The sequence below is a fragment of the Onychomys torridus genome, chromosome 12, assembly GCF_903995425.1.
Source record: "Onychomys torridus chromosome 12, mOncTor1.1, whole genome shotgun sequence".
Taxonomy (NCBI): Eukaryota; Metazoa; Chordata; class Mammalia; order Rodentia; family Cricetidae; genus Onychomys; species Onychomys torridus.
In genome coordinates, this window is record NC_050454.1 from 7,439,744 (window position 1) to 7,461,347 (window position 21,604).

At 39.3% G+C, this 21,604-nt stretch overlaps 1 protein-coding gene across 5 annotated transcripts in view; it reads left to right on the forward strand.

The window, feature by feature from the left end:
• LOC118593803 (interleukin 1 receptor accessory protein) overlaps positions 1–21,604 on the forward strand; it is a 148,645-nt gene that overhangs the window by 22,244 nt on the left and 104,797 nt on the right. The window lies entirely within an intron of this gene.

A 21,604-nucleotide genomic window follows, 5' to 3' on the forward strand; every position in this document is an offset into this window, starting at 1 on the left:
TACAGATTTAGGTTATCCTGAATAACAACAACCTCTGCTACGGAGATGGGTACATGAACTTCCACAGTCAAAAAATAAAGTCGTAAGTTAATATGCTTACCAAATATTTTGGGCAGTAAAGTCAGGTAGGTGAGTTACAGCTAAGTTGGATAAATCTCTTCAACAGTTTTCAGATATTATCTAACAGCATTCTTAGCTTTAGGGTTGGTGGAGCCAAGTGGCCCAAGAAGTTTGACATTCTGAATGATTTACCTGATAGTCACAAAGATGTCAGGTCACTTAGGAGGCTAGTAGGGAATGTTTGAAATATCCCAGGATAATTTTGCCTCTTGGTCAACGACATTCCATTTCACAATCACAAAACTTTGGTCAATCAGTCAGAAAGATCTTCAACTCAGCTGTGGCTTTTGCAGATGATTGCCATCCACAGGTGCAATGGATAACACTGTGGCACTCTTGGTGAGCTTAACATGGTCCTTCAAACCTATAATCATAAAATAAGGAGGAAGGAGTAAATAAATACCAGCAGAAAATGAGTGAAAGAATTGATGTACTTGTTCATAAGGTGCTGCTGATGTGGAAAGGGCAAGAGGCTAGGAAGCCTATGAGAGCAGCGAGAGTGTGCATAGGTGAGTTCTAGACTTGATTCACACTCTAACTTTAGTGTTCTTGCTCTATTTCCTCCAGTCTCTCCCCCTCTCATCCCCCTGTCTCTCTACGGGCTGTTCGTCCTTATTCTCACTGTCTTGTATTGCCTTTTCTTGTTTTCTGTTTTTGTCTTCAGTGGGTAAATGTTTGCATGATGCATTCCTGAAACTGAAAGTTTGAAGGCACAGAATTCTCTTGTGGGAAGTCATGAACCTGTATGGATCAGTATTTTACCCCCATCATGGATAAATAGTTAGGCCATGCTTGTGTTTTGCTAGATATCAACACATATTATATTAAATTTTGTGGTTTTTTATTGCCACCAAAACTCTATTAGTGTCCTCTTCTGAGTTCCCTGCCTTGTTGTACTGAAGTGAACAAACTTTCTCATGTGTACCCATACCTTAAGGCTTGTTCCCTTCCATACACTTTGCTTAATGTTAATAAAAATAAGGATTGTCAGTTTAGAAGGTGTTAAGTAAATAAAATAAGACAAAAAAATCATTCCCAGTCAAGGAATTTTCTTAACAAACGTAGGAGAGAAAGAAACACATTTCCTATAAAATAAACATTTCTGTAGAATGCAAAGCAAGTTGTAAGTAATTCACTAAGTGGATGCAGAGCCAGAATAAAATCTCACTCCTTAAAAAATAAAAATTTAAATTAATTTTGATAGCGACTATACTAAGTAACATTTTTCATTTTGGCATTTTTGTCTATATGTTTTGGTCCAGTGTGAAATATATTTGTGTTCTTTGTCTCCCCACCTACTCTGTTCCATCTTCTATGTTTGTGCCACGTATATCTCATCACCATCTCTTGATATCTCTCCCCACTTGTCTTAGTTTTATTTCCTGATGCTGGGATAAAATACCTTGACAGAAGCAACTTAGGGGAGAAAGGCTTTATTTGGCTCACTATTCCCGGTTATAGTCACTCATCATGAGGAAGCCAGGAGGACAGGCCGCTGAAGCATATAGTCACATCACATCCACAGTCAAGAGCAGAGCGTAGTTCACTAATGCTCACAAGCCTGTGCTTCACTCACCTGTTTTCTTCATCCCAATAGAGTGCAGGATATCCTTCCCAGGAGATGGTGCCTCCCAAGGTGGGCAGGGTTTCTCACCAGTCAAGATTACTCTTCATAGACATGCCCACAAGGTCACCTAATATAGACAGTCCCTCTTTGAGACTCCCTTCCCAAGTGATTCTGCATTGTGTCACATTGACACTTTAAACTAATTGTTGCACCCCTCCTTCTTCTCCACTTATAATCCCCCCCCCCTCTCTCTCTCTCTCACACACTCACACACACACACACACACACACACACACACACACACACACGCACACACACTTCACTCCTTTATATGGTCAAGAAGTCTAACATATTCATGTTGTAAAGATAAACAATAGTTCTCAAGTAAGAAATTATATCGAATGCTATGAGTCATACATAGACCTGGCAGTCCGGACAATATACTCCCTGTTAGCTACATGGCTTCATCCAAAGGAAATCAAGATTTTCATACTTTTGTGGCAGGCAATAATTTTGGAAATTATAGTGGATACCAACCCAAGTTAGATTCCTGTTATTCCACTGAAAATGGGAGTTAGACATAAATGAAAAAAATGTTATTTAATTAAACAAATAACCAGAAACAAATAAACAAAACAAAACAAACAAAAAAAAAGAAAGAAAAGAATGGGATTCAGGCCATCTGTGTGAGAAATGGGTCCTGGTCTTAAAAACAAAACAAAATAAGCACAAGCAAACAAACAAACAAACAAAAACACAAAAAACTGCATGCCAAGATTGCAAAGTGGGCAAAATCTCTCTGTTCAGGAGAGTTTGTATGCATTTCAAAGAGAAGAAAGTATTAAAAAATTACAAGTGTTTTAAAGTGCATGTCCCAAGAAAAAAGTTGGGGTGTAGGAAACAAAGGGGGAAGGGATTTCCTGACTGTTAACTCAGAAACAGCCGACTCTGGTTAGCTTGTATATCACTTTATAGTGAGTAGGTTATCTTTCTGTATGTTTATCCAGTGTAGTTCAGAACTGGTGTCTTGATTTATTCCCTTAGTTTCAGATTAGCCAAAGATTGGCTTGAAAGTGATCCTCAACTGTTTTGAAGGGTATGTGCATATACATGCATGTATGGTGGATGTGTGTGTACATACATACTTGAGTGTGAATTCATATGCATGCACATTTATGTGAAAGCCAGAGGTCAACATCAAGTATTTTCTTCAATCAGAGAGTGTTTTTTATTGGGTCCTGGATCTCGCCAACTTGACTAGGGTGGTGTTAAGATTCCTTCCCTAGGAGAGACAAAAGCGATGTCTACTTCTAAGGTTTCAGTGACAGATCAACATACAGTTTTGCCAAAGTTCACTTTGGGGAACCACTGATTTTGTTAGGGTGGGGGGCCTTAGAGCAGCTACACTAGATAGTCTGATGACTTCTCCATGGCCTTGTAGATGTAGCCCTCTCTCCCCAGTCCTTTCCTGCCTATAGCCTCCATCCCCAAGGCCACATGCAGCTAATCCAGTAGTGCATTAAACTGGTTGGGAGGAGTGACTGGACACTCCAGTGATGGTCCTGTGATCCTCCCTAGTCCTTCCTCCTGACAGAGAAAGTTAAGTCAACAAGTCCAGCAGGTTTGTTGCAAGCAGGCCCAACTGAACTCATGACAATTGTAGCCATTTGGGTAACAGGATAGTCCTGTAGGACAAGGCAGACCGCCATCAAGTTCCAGGAGGGGCCAGCTTTTGTTGCCTCCCAGTGCTGGTATTGCAGCAGATACCAACCTGGTTGCTAGGAGACTGAATTCAGATCTTCATGGTTGGGTGATGTGCTGGTTAGTTTTTTTTCTTTTTTCTTTTCTTTTTTTCTTTCTTTTTTTTTTTTTTTTTTTTTTTTTTTTTTTTTTTTTTTTTTGTGTGTGTGTGTGTCTACTTGGTTCAAACTGGAGTCATCTGGGAAGAGGAAATCTCCACTGAGAGATCGCCTCAATCAGACTGGCCTGTTGGCAAGTCTGGGAGGCATTTTCTTGAGAAATGATTGTGTTACTTCTGGCCAGGTGGACCTTGGGTATTTAAGAAAAATCAGGCTGGGCAAGCCATGGAGAGCAAACTAGTAAGCCATGGTTCTTCATGCTCTTTGCTTCAGTTCCTGCCTCCAAGGTTCTTGCACTGACTACCCTTTGTGATGACTTCTAGTCTGAAAAACAGAAATAAACCCTGTCCTCCTCAGGTGGCTTTGGTCCTGGTGTTTCATCACAGCAAAATAAACCAATCTAGGATGAACGGGAAGCTCTTCACTGGCTGCCATTTATCTCCCTGGCCCTCATCTTTGCTTCATGCCTCCATGATGAAATCTGATGTTTTAAAAATTCATAAGCATTTTTAAATTATTACTGGTTTTGATAAATGATAAGAATATGCTAATTACCAGTTTAAACTATTTTTCTATGTCGGCCATTCTATAGCGATAGGGACATCAGTGCAGTCCTGAAGCTCTGTCTGCTCCATCTAGCACAATCCATCTCCAGAGGTGTATCATCTTTGCCAATTGAAACTGCACCCACCATAAAACGGATTTCCCATTCTCCACCATTCCAGCCCCTGGCAACCACTGTTTTTTACATTTAAAATTTTCTGTTAAAAACTGCCCTCCAGACTGTGGGCACTAAGTAGATGGTTTTGTTTCTCTGGATTTGAAAGGTGAAGGTGCCTTTTTGATAAGCTGGAAAAAAGAAGTCTGAAGTCTGAAGCATGTCTTGCCCCCACTTGCGGGGGTGATGCCACCCTAATTACAAGTAGCATAAGCCTGTACACCCACTCAGAGGCGTCTCATCTCTGATACTCCATTACTTGAAAGGAATTGAAAAGCTTCCTCCTGAAATTTATTTTTCCTTATAATTTGGTCATTTTGCTAACATAGACTTGGCAGTTTCTATGACCTTCGCTCCAGTTAATCTTTGCCTTTTTTTTTTTTAAAATTGATCCTTTGGAAAATTTTGTGAAATATAGGAAACTATTATCAGGGACTTCCTTCATGTGTTAGCTTTAGAGCCTGCAGTGGGCACCAGGGAGAGAGCAAGGTGAAGATCCAGGGCCAACAATCTCCCGGCCTCATGGAACCTTACTTAAAGCCAAGCTCTGCTGTTTGATTGCTGTGATATCCTGAATTAGACACTTCACCTTTTTGCACCTAATTTCATCATCTGTAAAACAGGAAAATTATAATACTCTCTTCTGAATGAGCTGTGTGAATATCAAGTGGTATGAGACATGAAAAGAATCTCTGTACTCTGTCATAGTACGAGTTATTTCTGCTCAGCAAGGCAGTGAGGCACACAGTAGCAATGGGAAAGTATTTATTCCCCAAGTCCTGTGACCTTGGGTTCTGTCTTCTACAGGTTGCCCCTGAGTGGGTCCATAATCTTGTGACCCTTTGCTCTCCATTTGTTCTTCACCTCTACAGAATTTGGGGGACAGCCTGAAGGAGTTCATGGTGTTTCAGATAGAGTCTCCTCTTTTCTGAAATTTAGCTCCTTTCTTAAATCCTCTGGCAGGTTGAACAACAGTTAGAAGCAGTCACCCACTGAAACAGAGAGGATGGAGGGAAATGTCTCCCCTCTGCCCAGTGTGAGCATGCTCAGGAGATTTCACCCCAGCCCAAAGATAATAAGCTGTAATTATGTTGAATGAGACACCATAAATCCAAATTAAGCAATACCTAGGGCCTAATCCTAGGAGTTCCTTGTGTGTACAGTCAGACAAGAGCTCTGAGAGTGACTCTTACACAGTGTCATCATGCACATGATAAATGCCAAGGTGTGAATTTTGAAGTATAACCAAGGTGCATTCTGTTGAAGACAGCTAACAACCCAACAGTATGCTGCTGAGTGCAATTTGACCAATTTTAGTGAGGAATACCTCCTGAGCAAGTCCTAGGAGGAATAAATTAATGTACACATGCTAAAGATGTCAAAAATAAACTAAAGGATTACAGAATTTTTCTGTACTGAGGAACAACCTGCAGAACCTCTGTATGTAGATGACCAGTCATCCAATCAGTAGCCCATGATGTGGATGTCTTTCTGTATGCTGTGATTATGTGTTGCTCTGACTTGGTTGATAAATAAAGGTGCATTGACCTATGGCAGGGCATCATGGAGCCATATGGGAAAATCCAAGAGAGATAGGGGAGAAAGGAGAGTAAGGTGAGAAGCAAGTTGGCTGCCTAAGGAGCAATAAGTTGCCAGCAGACCAATAACACCACGGCTACATGGCAAAATATAGATGAATAGTAATGGATTAGTTTAAGATGAAAGAGCCAGCTAGCAAGAAGCCTGCTATAGGCCATACAGTTAGTAATTAGTATAAGCCTCTGAGTGATTATTTTATAAGCAGCTACAGGATCTCAGAACCAGAAGGGACACAAGAAGACTTCCAGCTATGATCCCAAATATTCTGTATGGACCAGGCTTCATGCTGGACATCAAGAGACAACCATGACAGAGAACTAAACCCTCTCCAAGAGTCTGAAAGCATGCATACTTAGTTGTGGTGCAGCAAAAACTTTACACTTCTGGGGCTATAAGGAAAGCACAGCATAAGGTGCAAGGAGAAGAAAGAAATGACATTCTATAGATAGTAACAGGGCACCTCATGAAAGGTCTAGTTTTGATACTAGTCCTTGAAGGGCTGAATGCATTTGTCCATGTGAAGAGGAGAGTGAAGAGCATTCTTGACAGAAGAGCCCATTACAGGGGTGAGGGGTTGGGGGGGGGGGGGTGGAGATACAGGGAGACATAGGGCACCATCTGTATGTCTTTCTGCAGTAGAAACCAGGGCTGAAGAGTGCTTTGGAAAAGAATTGGAAAGAGTTCTTTCCAAGACTTGGAGGATCTGGAATGTCATATGAAGGACACCGGGGAAATAGCATTGTGATATTCTGTTGGGAAACAATTGCTTTGGACTTTGTCATAAGTCAGCTTTCACAGGTGTCCCCGTGACACCCAATGCCTTACTTAAGACTTCTACAAAATTCCTTCTTGTGGTGTGATAAATATCTCTTCCTCTGGATTTAGAGAGCAAGATTTTAGTCTGTTTTTCATGCTCTCCTAGATGGAGAGAATATTTGCATGTGAAAACTATTGGATTATAGATCAGCCCAATTAATAAACCCAGTTTCTTTCTCTTTTTTTTCCAGAAATGGCATGACAATTTAAAAAAGTGGTACCTTTTAGTTTTTCCAGCACGTATTAGGGCCACCTGGGTTTCCTACCATGTACTGAGAGACCTGGGAGAATAATGACTCCCTTCTGTCTTCCTGACTCTCTTGTGTTTGGATTTGGTAGTGGCTTTTCAGTATCCACATGCCAGAACTGGAATCTAGTCCCCTCTACCCAGTTCTACTGACAAAGCACAGCATCATACCTACTCCCGCCAACATGGCTTGTGTCTCAGGCTCTCTGTTAATTTTTTCCTTTTTCCTCCCTGAGCTTGTGTTAGAAATGACTTAGCAAATGATAAAATTGACTTTTAGTTCTCTTTTGTTTTTGTTTTCACCAATTAAAAATTCATAACCCTTACTTTAATCCCCCCCCTCCCGCGCGCAAAAATAAAATAAACTAGTTTTGTATCTCATAGGAGAATTTATAGGTACTTCTGAATCCTGTTCTATTTTGGGGTTATTCTACACTGAGTCAAAAACCTCAGTTTTTCTAAAGGAAGGCAAGTCAGCATTTCTAAACTCTGCCAAGGACCCTAATGTTTGGAGATATTATAAAAAGGGAATCCTTACAGTCAGTTACAATTGAAGAATACTATGATTCATTCCTAAGAATTTATTTTCCTAATATGCTTTAGCATTTTAAAAGGCCCCAAGGAGTCCTGCAGAAAAAGATAGCTTCTTAACTTAAGAGTTCACCTCTGATGTATATGTAGCCTAGTATATACCTAAAATGTAGGCACAACCCTTATATATGACCTACCAGAGAAGTCATTCGGTAGAATACCAGGCTGGACAATATGTGACCCTCAGAAGCTCTATAGCAATTTAAAAGTAACATTTGAAGTATCCAGACTTTAGTAGCTGTATTCATTGGGAATACACACACACACACACACACACACACACACACACACACACACACATGTATATATATTGAATATATATATTGAATCGGTCCTGTGTCTTTTTGCTTGGATTTACATGAGGGTATATTTAATGAATGTAGTTCAATGAACCTTTAACATCTTGTCTGTGTTAATGGAGCTGCTACATCTAATACTATTTTCCTACATGTGATATTATTTTCATGCATGTGAAGAATCACCAAAGAGGAGAGAAATAATAAGACATTAATTTTGACTGTGGAATGCCAGTGCTGCTGAACCTGTGGGGTTATGGCAGTGTGAGATTAATTATGCAGATCTGCCACCCTAGGTTTGGAGTGTAAGTACCCTGTTGTAATTCACGGCAGGATCATTCATGTAGCCAGCATATTGATATGATTGTTATTCCAGCAAGGTTTCCTCTGCCCCTAGACAATTACAGACCACTTACCAGCATCTCTCATTGACTTGTTGTTTAAAATTCCCAGGGCCATGGCAGGCATGCAGGTCCTTTTGTTGGAGACAGTGGCAAATCAATGGCATGAAGCAACATGGGATTTTCCTTGGGACATGATGAATGCTAAGATTGTTTGCTAAGCAGAAGGAAGACATTTAAATTCCAGTTGAAAATGGTGTCTTTGTGACTTCCTGCCTTCAAGACCAATTTTTAAATAATTACAAGAGCAAATAGTGAGCCTTCTTGCAGACTGAAAGATCACAAGCTTTGGTGTCAAGGTATTTGGGTTTGAGCACAGGCTTCCCCATTTATCACTAGTGGAACTTTGGGGAAATCACTAGTTCTGTGGAAGAAGCTCAATATTAAATGACAGTCTCTTGGAAGTCTGAAGGGATTTAAATGTGTTTCTATATGAAGAAAACGATGCAAGACAAAGTGTTCTAAAACTACTTTTTTGTGTTAAGGGGAAGGGATTCCTCTTGTAGATGGCTAGTTTTGTTCTGAGAAAAGTAACTTCTATGGCCCCATAGTTTGAGAAATGTCCTGTCAACTCCTATAAGCAATTGTATTGCTATGTGGAGCAAAATGTAGTAACTGAGCCTTGATATGAGTGGCAGCTCCAAGGAGTGCCTGTCCTTGGAGAATATAGAACAAAATTCCCATTCCCCATCTACATGCCTAAAAGATTAGATGCATTTAACTAGTATTTCAGTACATTTTCCTTTGCCTTCTAGGATCATTGGTAGAATATGACATGTTTTTGGTTATAGTTTTGTCTGGAATGCCTTTGTTTATACACGGGCTGTATTTTCAGTGTCCTACCTGATTTCAGAGTCCAGTTGAATTGCATCTCCAAGGAAGCTTCCACCACTTCATCTCTGGGTTAAAATACCTTTCTGTCATCCAACAAACAAATCCCAGTCTCCCTAGCCTATTAGAATGCAGGTAATGCCTTCCTTACCGCATGCAAGCGTGTTTCCTGCACTGATTATGTGCTGACTAATAGCATGAGAAAATGTAGTTAAATGTCACTTAAGGACTGATAGCAAACACTCTTTTGGACACTGTATTTATTTATATATAATATATACATCAACTGGTATAATTACATCAATAAGGACATAAAGTAGGAACTTTAATCTCCCAGTTTTGTGGTTGATTATAACCAATTACAGTCAATTTTAATCAATTATAATCAGTCATATTTAAGGCAGAGATTCTCTCTGCTAGGATATTAGCTCCTGGATGCCTGAGATCTGATAAGACCTCTGTAAGGTCTCTGCTGTCCTTAGCATTTAACATAGGAACTCCACATTGTAGGTACTCAGTCATGCTAGTAATCAGTTTTGCAGTGGAAAATAGGCCCCACCCCTGGCAGTATTATGGTATAGCCACAAAATGCTCATCTTGTACATGTTCTATCCTTCTGTGCAGTTTGCTTTTCAAAGTTGTTTAAAACCTCACATTTAACACTGCTTGGATACCTCTCTGTGAGGGAGGCCAGTGAAAAAAAAATTTTTTTGTAAGTAGCTGTGTGGTGACGGTAAGGCACAACTTTTGAAATTTGTGTTACTTGAGTCTTTAGTGGTTAATAGATTATTAGATGACAGCACTGTAAAATTCCAGCTGATTTTCACTATTACATAAGGAGATTGCATGGCATTACTTCATATACAGTAAGCTCACCAGATATCCAATGCATAAGAAATGAAATGTTATGAGGAAGCCCCTCTTCCCCCCTTCCTTTCAGTGTGATCTGGTGGACTGAGGTCACAGCCCAGACTCTGGGACTGGTGGGTGTACATTGCCATCTGTCAGGATGGCCCTGGTGTCCAAAACCCAGTGAAAGAAGCCATAGAATTTTCTCACTGGGGACACAGACCTCCTCAGTGTTAGTTCAGAGGCAGAGTTTCTTTAACACTTTAGACACAGAGACAGGGTACCCTCTTTAAACCTTGCTATTCTCACCCTCTTTAAAACTACCCTCTGCAAGTTTGCATCAAGACAAGGAATATTACTTTTGCATTTGAGGGACAGGACTGGGGATACGGATGGGGAGGATGCTGAGCAGACTGTTTTCTCCAGTGGCCTGACAATATGAGCATAGAAGGTGACTTGCTTCCCAGTTGGCACCATGTCAGCCTGGAATGTGCTAAGTCCTCCCTGAAGGTTCCGATTTAACTCTTGACTTTAACTGTTCCTAATAAAGCTCGTTGTAGAAGCTGAGACACATAGACAATAAATTCATTGCCAAGGTCACAGAGTAATGACTGTCAGAACTGGGATCCAGGATTGTTCTATGTTTTCTCTTGTAATTGAGGATGGGGTATCCGTTGGTGTTACTGGATTTGACAGAATAAGGGAGACCTGTCTAGGGCCCCCAGGCAATGGACTAGAGGGCAGGTGAGGGTTTAGCTTGATGAATTATCTCTAGCAAACTAGTCATTGATTTGATAGGGCAACACTATGGAGAAGTCCTATATGAAAGGATGATGCACATTGACTTCCCACCTCCATTCAAGTATAGTTGCTATGGAAACACTATAGGGAAGTCCCATGTGAAAGGATGGTGCACATTGACTTCCAAGGTCCATTCAAGTATGGTTGCTATAGACAGGTTTATTCTATAGACAGACGATCTTTTTGTTTGTTTGTTTTTGTTTTTGTTTTTTTTGTTTTTCTTTGAGACAGGGTTTCTCTGTGTAGTTTTGGTGCCTTTCCTGGATCTTGCTCTGTAGACCAGGCTAGCCTCTAACTCACAGAGATCCACTGGGCTCTGCCTCCCGAGTGCTGGGATTAAAGGAGTGAGCCACAACCCCCCAGTTTAGACAGATGATCTTGAGGATTCTCAAGGATCATAGGATTCTCTAGGAGACTGACAACTCAGGATGAACCTGTGGATAGGTGTACAAAATAGAATATTGATGATTCACCTTTTATGAGGCTTTTTCATGAAGATTAACACAGTCTTATAGTAGTCTTAAAAGTAAAGATTGCTCTCCTGTGTTATCAATAAGGATACCAGAGTTTGCAGTACTTGCATAACATATCCAAGGCCACACAAAAGTGACCAATGAGAAATTAAAGCAGAAGTTGATTGTCCTGAAAAATGTTCCTCTACTGTTTAGAAGATATCACACACACACACACACACACACACACACACACACACACACATTTTCATTGTGTAACAGCTTTGGGTTATATTCTGTGGACTCAAACTTGGATTCCCACTTTGAAAGATGAAAACCTGGACAAATTGGACTAGGGTGGAACTATCAGGAAGCACTCTGGGAAGTCCAAACACCTACTCAGAGCTTTTAGAAAGAGGACAGTTTATTTCTAGAAAAGGAACAGGGAAAGGTCGAAGAGGAATGGAGAGGCACACATGAAGCTGAGGATGATTAGATTCGTTTCATTCCAGCATCAAGTGGGAAAGCAGCTGTGTCTTCAGAACCCAGCATAGATCTATAAATTATGGCTTGGCATCTTGCTTCCTCCCACAGTCTGAAGTTTTATTGTCTGTGTCTGTATTTCCACTGAGATCCAGATAGACATTTTACATATGAAGGAGTTCATGGTCAAATAAGCTTGGGTAGTATTTTATTAAACAAAGCTAACTATGATATTTACTTCATAGATTGTGTCAAGACATTAAAATGCCATTAGGAGTCATGAACCTTTATGAGAGCTGTGGTATATTACTCTCCAAACATATTTTTTTTTAAAAGTTTTGCTTGACAGTCTTTCAAGGTATTCACTAAAAAGGTGTCTCATAGACTTCAACATGACTTTGGTGGCATTTGTAATGAAGTTGGACATTTACTTTCTTGTTATTTTACTTATATTTCCCCCTTTCTTTCATTTTCTGTATGTCTCTTTGTTCCCAAGCTGCAAGGTTCCTCATTATAGCAGCAGTATACTTCTTATTTCTTACTGATGTGTCGAAGTGCCTGACGATTGTAACTCAAGGAAGGGAAGATTCATTTTGGCTCACAGTTTTAGGACATGGTCTGTCTGGGTGAAGGAAGCCTGAGGTGGTTGGTAACACTGAATCTGTAATCAGGAAAGCCAAGGAAAATGAAATGTAGATGTTCCCCATGCTATCTCCTTGTTCAGTTCCGTTTGGGATCCGGACTCATGGGCCAGTGGGATAGCACTGCTTGCATTTAGGGTAGGTCTTCTCACATACATCCAATCTCAAAACCCTCTTGCAAATATGCCAGGAGTTTTGTCATCTGGATGAATCCAGACCTTGTCAAGTTGATAAGCAATGTTAACCATCACTGTGTTTGTCTCTGGAATGTTTTTGAAATAGGCACACAATAAATTGCTCTTTGACTTGAAGAGAGCACGGTGGTGCTGTGGAGTGAAAAGGCAGACTCCACAGTCTTTTCAGCACATATCGATGAAAGTGTGGCCACCTTTTGCTGCTTCGGCCTTCTACAATGGTTTGTAGAGGTGCCTCTCTGGAGAGTTTCACAGGCAGGACCGTGTTCTATACACCAGTCCTTTGAATTAGAGAGGTTATTGGTAGTCATGTCTTGACATGAAATTTAAGCAGCAGAAACCTCAGATGGCTGAGAAGCTTTCTACACTGGGAAAAATAATTAATTTCCTAACCAGGAAGTGATTGGCTGTTAGTCCTAAGGTGACATGGCTGCTCGGTGTCAGTGGTGGGGATAATTCCACCTAATTCCCTACTTGAACTTCAAGTGGCATCATAGCACCCAAGTGAGTTGATTTCTCCCCCTCTATGTGTTCAGGATTAGAAATGCTTGATGCAGGAGGTTTCCATCCTGTGAGCTTCTGTTTGTGGTAGAATTACAGCTTTCATAAGGACAGGACAACACCTATTCTCCCTTGTTCTTCATAAACATTTGCCCAGCATATTAGAAGAAATGCTAGACTATAGACTCCTTTCAAAGATAAGTAAAACTAACTTATTTCATAATAAGATGTTTGTAGTGTTTGGTGTTTAAATGTCTGTAACTAGAAAGGTTCTCCTCCTCCTCCTCCTCCCCTCCCTCCATGTTTTATTAACATAATTTTTCACAAGTTCAAATTTCATTGTAGAGAATACCATCACAGCCTTGGGTTTTCTGCATGTTGGAAAGTTCAGTCTGAACCTTGACCATCTCCTTTGAAATATTAGAAACACTACACTAAACTTGGGCCCGGTACACCCAAGAACAAGAAATAGAGCATTGCACCAGTGGTTGATTGAGTGAGGCCCTAGTAACTTGAGTTCTTCTTTGTATACAATATTCAAGGTAGCATATGTTATAGACCTATGTATGACTCCATGATTCCAAGTATTGCCCATGTTATCTCACTGAACAGGCTCATGCTTGCCAGTATTTGCTGACAACTACAAATCTGCTTGGGCAATGCTAAGTTCTCCCTAAGAACACTCAAAGATATCCCTCAACAAATGATGAGGTAAAATGTTAGTGTTTATCATCTGCCAACTTAAGTGTCCCTAATATGGATTTTGAGTCATCGGAGTGTCTACATACTGGGGAGAAAGCGCATGAAGCACTCCCACCTTTGCTTGAAAGTGTCCATGAACTTCTATCACTCCAGTTTGAAATTGGTTCTGGAGAAAGAGCAGGTTCCCATTCTTCTGAAGCAGATGCTTTTCATTGGGGGATTGCACCTCACCTCTCTTCTCAGAGTGTCCAGGGTCACGCAGTCAAACCTATGCGCCCAGGTCCAGCATTCTATTAAATTCTTCTTTCATCTCTACTCACGGCAAACCTACTTCTACTCTGTGTGACAGAGATGAGCCCTCATGGTGATGTGTCCTCCCTCACCTCTCAGAACATGTTGTTATTCAAAACATGAAAGCCCAACATGAAGGCCTTCTGCTCACATTCTATTCCAAGCTCCAGAAGATGGCAGGTGGTACATTATATCCGTCCTCTCAAAGTTCCCAGTGTTTTGAAACTGGGGAAAGCAATGTCCTAGAGTGTGCTAATATTTTCTGGTGAGAACGTTGACCCTGATGTTTCATCAGGAAAGGTTAGCAGCACTGCCCTGGTGAACTTCAAGTTGAGGACAGTTCATTGATCTTTCTTTACATCTACTGCTGAACTTTTCTGGAACATTCAGTGCTTAATGACAGCACTGTTATTTTGAAAGTGAATGTTGAAAATAGAAACCAATATATTTAGGTTAAAACAGCTTTTATTAAGACCTCACAAGTAATTCATCAGTTTTTAAAAGAAGAATCATGTAACTTAAAATATATTTAATAGGTATATAATAAAATTGACCTGTTTTGAAGCACAGTTTTGTGGGTATGATGATTACCATTAATTGCCAACTTCAAACTTGGGGGCAGGATTTTGGCTATGCCTATGAAGGATTACCATGATTAAGGTTAGCCTCTGAGAATGTCTGTAAGGGGTTGTATTCTTTTTAAATGTATTCTGTTTGTTATTTGTGTGTGTATAGATGAATAGGTGCCACGATGTGCGTGTGTGTGGATGTCAGAGGGCAACTTTGTGGAATCAGTTCTTCCTTTCCACACTTGTGTTTGTGCTGGTGTTTGAACTCAAGTGGTCAGGTTCCTATCATCAAGCAGCAACTGCCTTTAGCCTCTCAGATATCTTAGTGGCCTAGGAGATTAAGTTAATCAATGTGAGAAGACTCATCTTAAATGTGGGGCCATTTTCTTGGGAGGAAATTATGGACTGTATAAAATGGACAAGACAAACTGAGCATGTGTTCAATATTTTCTGGTCATGACTGCAGATGTAGTATGACTAGCTTTTTGAAGTTCCTAATGCCTCAACTTCCCTGCAGTGATGGACTATAAGCTCAAACTATGAGCCCAAATGGACTCTTTTTTTTTCCTTACATGGCCCACTATCAGGGCATTTTTATCTCAGTGACAGAAATGAAACCAAGACAATGGATTTTAGCTTGTGTCCTGGGCCCCAGAGCAGTTGTCACAGCCAGGATGTTCAAGTGATCCACACCACTAAATAACTCCTTCACAGATACACTGTTCTACCACCCCAACACTCAGTATCAGGTCCTGGTCACACATCCAGTTCTATCCTTTTGAGAAACTCGTGGAAATGGAATCATGCAGTGTGTAGCCTATTCAGAATGGCTTCTTTCATCTAACAGAATTCCTTTGAAGTTCACCCAAGTTCCTTAACATAGACAATCTAATGCTCATTGTTTAGGATTGCTGAATAGTATTCTTTTTCTGTATGCTCCAAGGCTTGTTAATCAGTTCATTTATTGAGTGACATTTGAGTTGTTTTCAGTTTTAAGCAATTAATAGTGAACTACAAATTGTCATGTAAAGGTGTGTGTATGTGTGTGTGTGTGTGTGTGTGTGTGTGTGTGTGTGTGTGTGTGCATAGTTTTTATTTCTAAAAGAGGAAAGATCTGAGAGTGAGAATGTATGGAGTCTTATAGCAGGATTGTTTTTAAACTTTACAAGTGTCTTCCATACTGTTTTACAGTCTGAACTCCACCAGCTGGACACTTCGAGCTACTTCCTATCTTTTTCAGCCCTATGTATTTTCAGTTTTATTTTTATTTATATATTAGCTATTTTGACAAGTTGGAGGAATAGTTTTAATTTATTGTGATTTTAATTTATGTTCCTCTAAAGGGCAATGATTTTGGACATCCTTTGTTGTGTTTAGTTGCCTACTGCATATTATTTTTGGTAAAGTTTTTTTTTTTTTAATTCAAAGCCTTAATATTTCAAGGCTAGGTTGTTTACTGTGTGATGCCTCCAACTTTCTTTTTATTTTAAAAATTTGTTTCCTATTACAGGGTCCTGCTCCATTCTCCCATGTAAATCATCTAACTATATATAAAGCTATCTTTCTGATATTTTGGTTGGAATTAACTAAACCTATTCATTAGAATAGGTAAAACCAATGTCTTCTCAATGATAGATTGTAAGAGTCTGAGGATGGGGAGACCAGACTGAAACAATATCTTATAAACATGACAGTACTCAAGAACTTACAGCCACTTTTTGCACATGATTAAGCCAACCAACAGTCTAGCAAAGAGGAGCAAGGAATTTGTGAGTCCCTGCCCCTAAGAAGCTATGGACAGCTAATAGGCTCTGAGGAGGAGTCAGTTTCCCTTCATCTTTGATCATAGTAGATTGACCATGATCCAGGCTCTAGTGGATGGTCCCATACCCAGGAGCATATGGATGGCAGAAATTAGAGTAGATACTTTATTGAAACAACAAAAGTTAATAAAAAAAAAAAAGAAGGACATGAAGTTGGGGGATAGATCATCTAGCAGGAGTTGGGAGAAGACTTGGTACTGAATATGATCAAAATAGTTTCTTAAAGCATTAACAATACAGAAGGGAAAACTCTGGACTCAAACAGATACACAAAGCAACAAGTGCAAGGCACAAATGTGCTATACAATTTTTGTGAGCCAGAAGGACAGAGGCAGAGAAATGCACTTGTTTCTGTTTTTTTGCTCTTATAAGATTGACATCTAGGTGTGATCAAGGCTGTGTTCCTCTCAAAGCTCTAGAGATGAATGCATTTTCATATCCTCAGTATTTGAAGGACTAATCAGGCTGAATTTCATTTTAGCGGAATGCTGTAAGTTTGTATCTTTCAAGATGTTGGTCCATTCCATTGTGTTATGGAATTTATATACCCAAGTTTCTAGAGTTAGCTTATATGTTTAATGTTTCAGGATTTAGTAGACATCTCTCTTCTTTCATTCCTGTGTTATGTATGTTCTTTCTCTTCTTGCTTTACCTGGCTAGAGATACATCAGTTTCTTCCTTGTTTTCAGAAAACCCATTTTATTTTTTTTCCTGTTTTTACTCATTTTAAAATTCTTTGATCTCTCCTTGTTATTTTTGTTTGTTTGTTTGTTTTGTGTTTTATTTTCTTAGTTTGTCTCTTTGTTGCTAGGATCTAAAGGTAGACTACTAAACTGCTCACTTTATACTATTCTTTCTAGCACAGTGTCATTAATACAACAATTTTTTTCTAAGCAAACAGTTGGTAGGATATTTCAAACTCATTTTTAATCTCCCTTGGAGATTTTCCTTTTACCCACAAATTATTTATAACTATATTCCTCACTTTTGAAGGTTTTCCCCTTTAATTCCCTGTTTTTATGTTTGATTGGACCCTATGGTTAAGGACTGTCCTCTTCTTTCCTTTAAAGATCCTATGATTTGACTGCTCACACATGACATGACTTATCTGGGTGAATGTCCTCTATGTATTTAAATAGATTACTCAGTTGTTGGTATTTTAGAATTCTCAGAAGGCTGTTCTTTATTGCACATGAGTGCAATAAAGCTTTCTTCCTAAGCTTTTCTCCTAAGGATAGGGCAGAGCACACTTCTTTCATAGTACCTATAATTAGTGCTTTTCATGTTAGTTTGTTTGAAAGTTTCCTTAGTGATAAATATTGGCTCATGAAATTGTCTTACAGAGATCCTCTTCTGGGTAAAAAAAAAAAAAAAATCCATGAGGCAATAGAACATGGCTGAAAACCAATCTTCATTCCTTAATAAACATCATTATCCTTTTTTATAAAATGAGATGGAAGTTTGCTTGTCATCTGTTTAGTTGTGTGTTAATGGAAACCCAATTCAGATTTATCTGTAATTTAAAGAATGGAAAGGGAAAACATGGATGAACTTATGAACATAGCTTAGGCCTGAGGGAAGTGGTTTGGTAGTAGTATTCACCTTGCATGGGTTTGGCCATCTAAGATTTGTGCTTTGGTGGTAATGGCCAAGTTTTCCATGGTTAAATCATTTCAAAGGACAGAAATGAAGCAAGTAAAATCAGATTAATAGCCACAGGAGGCTTATCTAGTTTACAGAAAGACCTTATAGGAAATACAGTAAGATTCCTGTATAGGAAAACTGATGAAGGCCAGGCTGAAGGTGTGAATCCAGCCATCCTGGTGAGCTTTAAAGAGTGACCATTCTGTGAGCATACAGTTATAGATAGAGTCAGCAAACAGAAAAACATTACTTTGTGGCTCAGGGAAGTGCCATTGACAAGTAGCATTGAGGCAACAAATCAGGGGATGCTGGTCCAGGGAGAGAATCCATGATAGCTAACTCAAAGCCTAGGAGACCCAGAAGCTTATTAGGCCCAGAGAATATGACCAATGAAAGGTTTCTCATACAGAAGTAGGTATAAAAGTGGTGAGCAGAAAGTAAATCCTCGATAGCATTTTTAAGCCTATGCAGAATTAAACATGCATTTGAAACTGCTTGTTAAGTGATATATGCATCCAAGTTGGTATATTAAGAAACAATGTCATTGAACACCAGAGAAGTACTGATACAAAAGGGGTGGGGTCTATGATAGGAAATAAAATGAGTAAAAGGAAAGGCTGTCCAGAAATATATGTAGGTCTCTATTATCTGAAGCAAGAGCAGGATGCACTAGACACCACCACAGTTAGATAAAGCTAACTAAAATTCAAACACTGTGAGCTCTTGCATTAGTAGACAGTCCCCCTGCCTTCTGCCAGGTTCTCCAACTCTTACTCAATGCCCCGTTACTCTAAGAAACAACAACTGAAAATGTATTCCTTTTTTCCCCAATAACAAAATTCCAAGGCTGAATGTGAGTCAGTAATAAACGAACTACCACCTTTTAAAAGGGTTCAGGCCAGTCAGCCATCTTCCATAACCTTGGTACCTTTAGCTTGTCAAAACATGCTGCACAATCCAATTTCTGTTTTGTAGGCTTGATGTTTTATTCATCACAGGGCATGGTTGACCCTGGATTTGTGTTTGAACAAAGGTTATCATTGGATTAGCTCTCTGTTGGTGACCTGACTCTGCTCCATCCTGCATAATCCAGTAACTCTTGGGAATATCAATTAAGGTCCTCAATCACACTAATTAGAATGTCTTCTACGTGTTGCTCTAGAAATTTAGCAACTTATAAGTAGGAAATTGGTAAAATCCAGAGGGGTGTGTGTATGTGTGTGTGTGTGTGTGTAAAGCAATGAGGAAGGCCAGAATATTTTAATAGCGCTGAACAGTGGGGCTAAAACTGCTGTGCTCTGAACCTGCAGTGCAATATTTTATTGCTGTTGCTGACAAGGATTGATGCAGAATTATTAATTACTTTTAATAATGACTTGAGTGAGGACATAGGTGGCATGCTGAGCAAGTGTGTCAATGACAAATAATCTAGCAGGAGAGCAATTACTGTGATGACAAACTCAGGATCCAAAATGACTCCAAGACAGCCTTTAGTGGCCATTCTTCCATTTTGTGTCTAGCAGAGTGACTTCCTTAAGGTCTAAGCTGATTACTCCTGTATCACTATATCACTCTTCAACTCAGAAAACATCAGTTATCTTGTTTGCTCTATAAGTTATATCACATGTCTTTAGCATGCCATTCACAGAGTTGGCATTTTCTATTTCCAGCCCTTTCAGATTTCTAATAAAATCATCTCTAGTTCTTTTTCTAGTACCCTTTACTTGAGCCAAACAGAATCATTAGACTATTTTATATTCATGTTTTATATTTTCTTTATGTGTGAATGTTCTTCTCCAAGAGCTCCATTTCCCCATATTTTCATTCTGCCTTGATTCCTAATAACCAACCAGTCCTTGCTCAGTGTGAAAGAACCTTCTGTTTAGTCTTCACACAGTCTTGGGCTGGAACAATCTTTTATTTGTTCATCTTCAATCCTATTGACTGTTGCTTTCTTTTATCATTTTTTGGCTTTGTACTGCCATTTATTCTTTTGGTACACATTTTAAGTTCCTGTAAGACTCAGCTTACTACTATACCCTCTGTCTGATAAGTCATATTTATAGTCTGGGTCTGCATGTGTATATTTTATCACAGTTGATGGCACTGAGGTGGTCTTCATGGGTTTATTGACTGGAGAAAAGTACTCTTCTAAAAGGCTCTGTATGATGCTTACTAGAATACACTGCAGTTAGATTATTGTAACTTATTAATAAAAATTTTGTAATACTTTTGGGAGGAAGATGGTACTGTGGCTCAAGCTCTGCGTACTGAATATGTTATGGAAGAGTGCTGTGCCATCAGGCAAGCTCTCCAGCCCTCAAAGTGTTTTATTGAATGAATGAGTAATAGATGGATACAACTAAATTTCCTTAAGACAATGATGTAAGGATTGGAAAGCAGTGGTTCAGAAAGAAAAGGACAATTGATAGTTGAGATAAAATGTTTTTATGTAATACCTCTTGTGAGAAACTCATCTATGATTTTTTTATAGAGATAGGCTGAAGAAGGAACTGAAGATTTTTGGTTGTCTGTTGTTATGATAAATGATAGGGGTAGTGATTTTCATTTTGTGTTAGGATGTACAATACAGCCTAAGTTGTTTGGATTGTACCAATTTATATCCTTTATTCCCATGTAGTATTCTTAAAAGTGGCCCATTTTGATGCTTTATGTCATACTGTCAAGTATTCCTTTTGGCCATTTTAGGGATGTGGTTCCCTGTGCTTGATGAGAGTTTAAAAATAAAATTAAAAAAAAAATACAATCTCTGCTACTTTCTAGAAGTATGATGTAGACAACTTACCAGATGTCTCCAAACACGTTTGTATGGATGCTTTCATCAATCAGAAGGCAGAAGTCATGAGCCTGGAATTTCTGAGTCATCCCATATTTCTGTATTTATAACCCTGTAGACATTTTCCCATTGGCCAGGCAGGTCCAGAGGACTAGGAAATGATGTACTTTTCAAAGTCGTTAAATCTCCGGCATTAAAGACCACACATCCAAATATAGGAGCATGGTCTTGCTAGTTGGCAGTTCCTGCTGGCTGTCATTAGAAAGCTAAAGAACACAAAGATTACTGCCTTGCCATTTGTCTTATCAGTGGATAAGCAAGAGCAGTGAGGGTGGGAGTTTCCATATTTCCTAATGATATAAATTCTGTGTGGTTGACTACAGACTGTGTCTGAATCCAGGATCTCTAGACTTTCCATTCATCAGTAAGATGGAAAAGTACCTGGATCATAACGTATTTCTTGCTGATACTAGACAAGGGAATTTAAAGAAGGGTAAGAGGGTCAAATTCATCTGCCAGAAGTGTGACTCCAGGTCAAAAAATCCAGATGAACGTTTTTTTAATGTAGTAGTTATAGTTCAGTGATTAGCAGAGAGTGCTGGAGCTTCACAGCTGGAATTTAATAATGGCTGGACAACTTTCTAGCCAAGGGATCTCAGTTATGTTAGTTAAACTTGTTTGAGTTTATCTATATGTATTTTGGGGATTCAAAGGCAAATGATAATATGAAACAATGCCTATCAATTTTGCTGTTTGTTCTGACAATAAAACTTGTTAATACTGTAAAACCCTTGGGACATTTCTTATCCTGG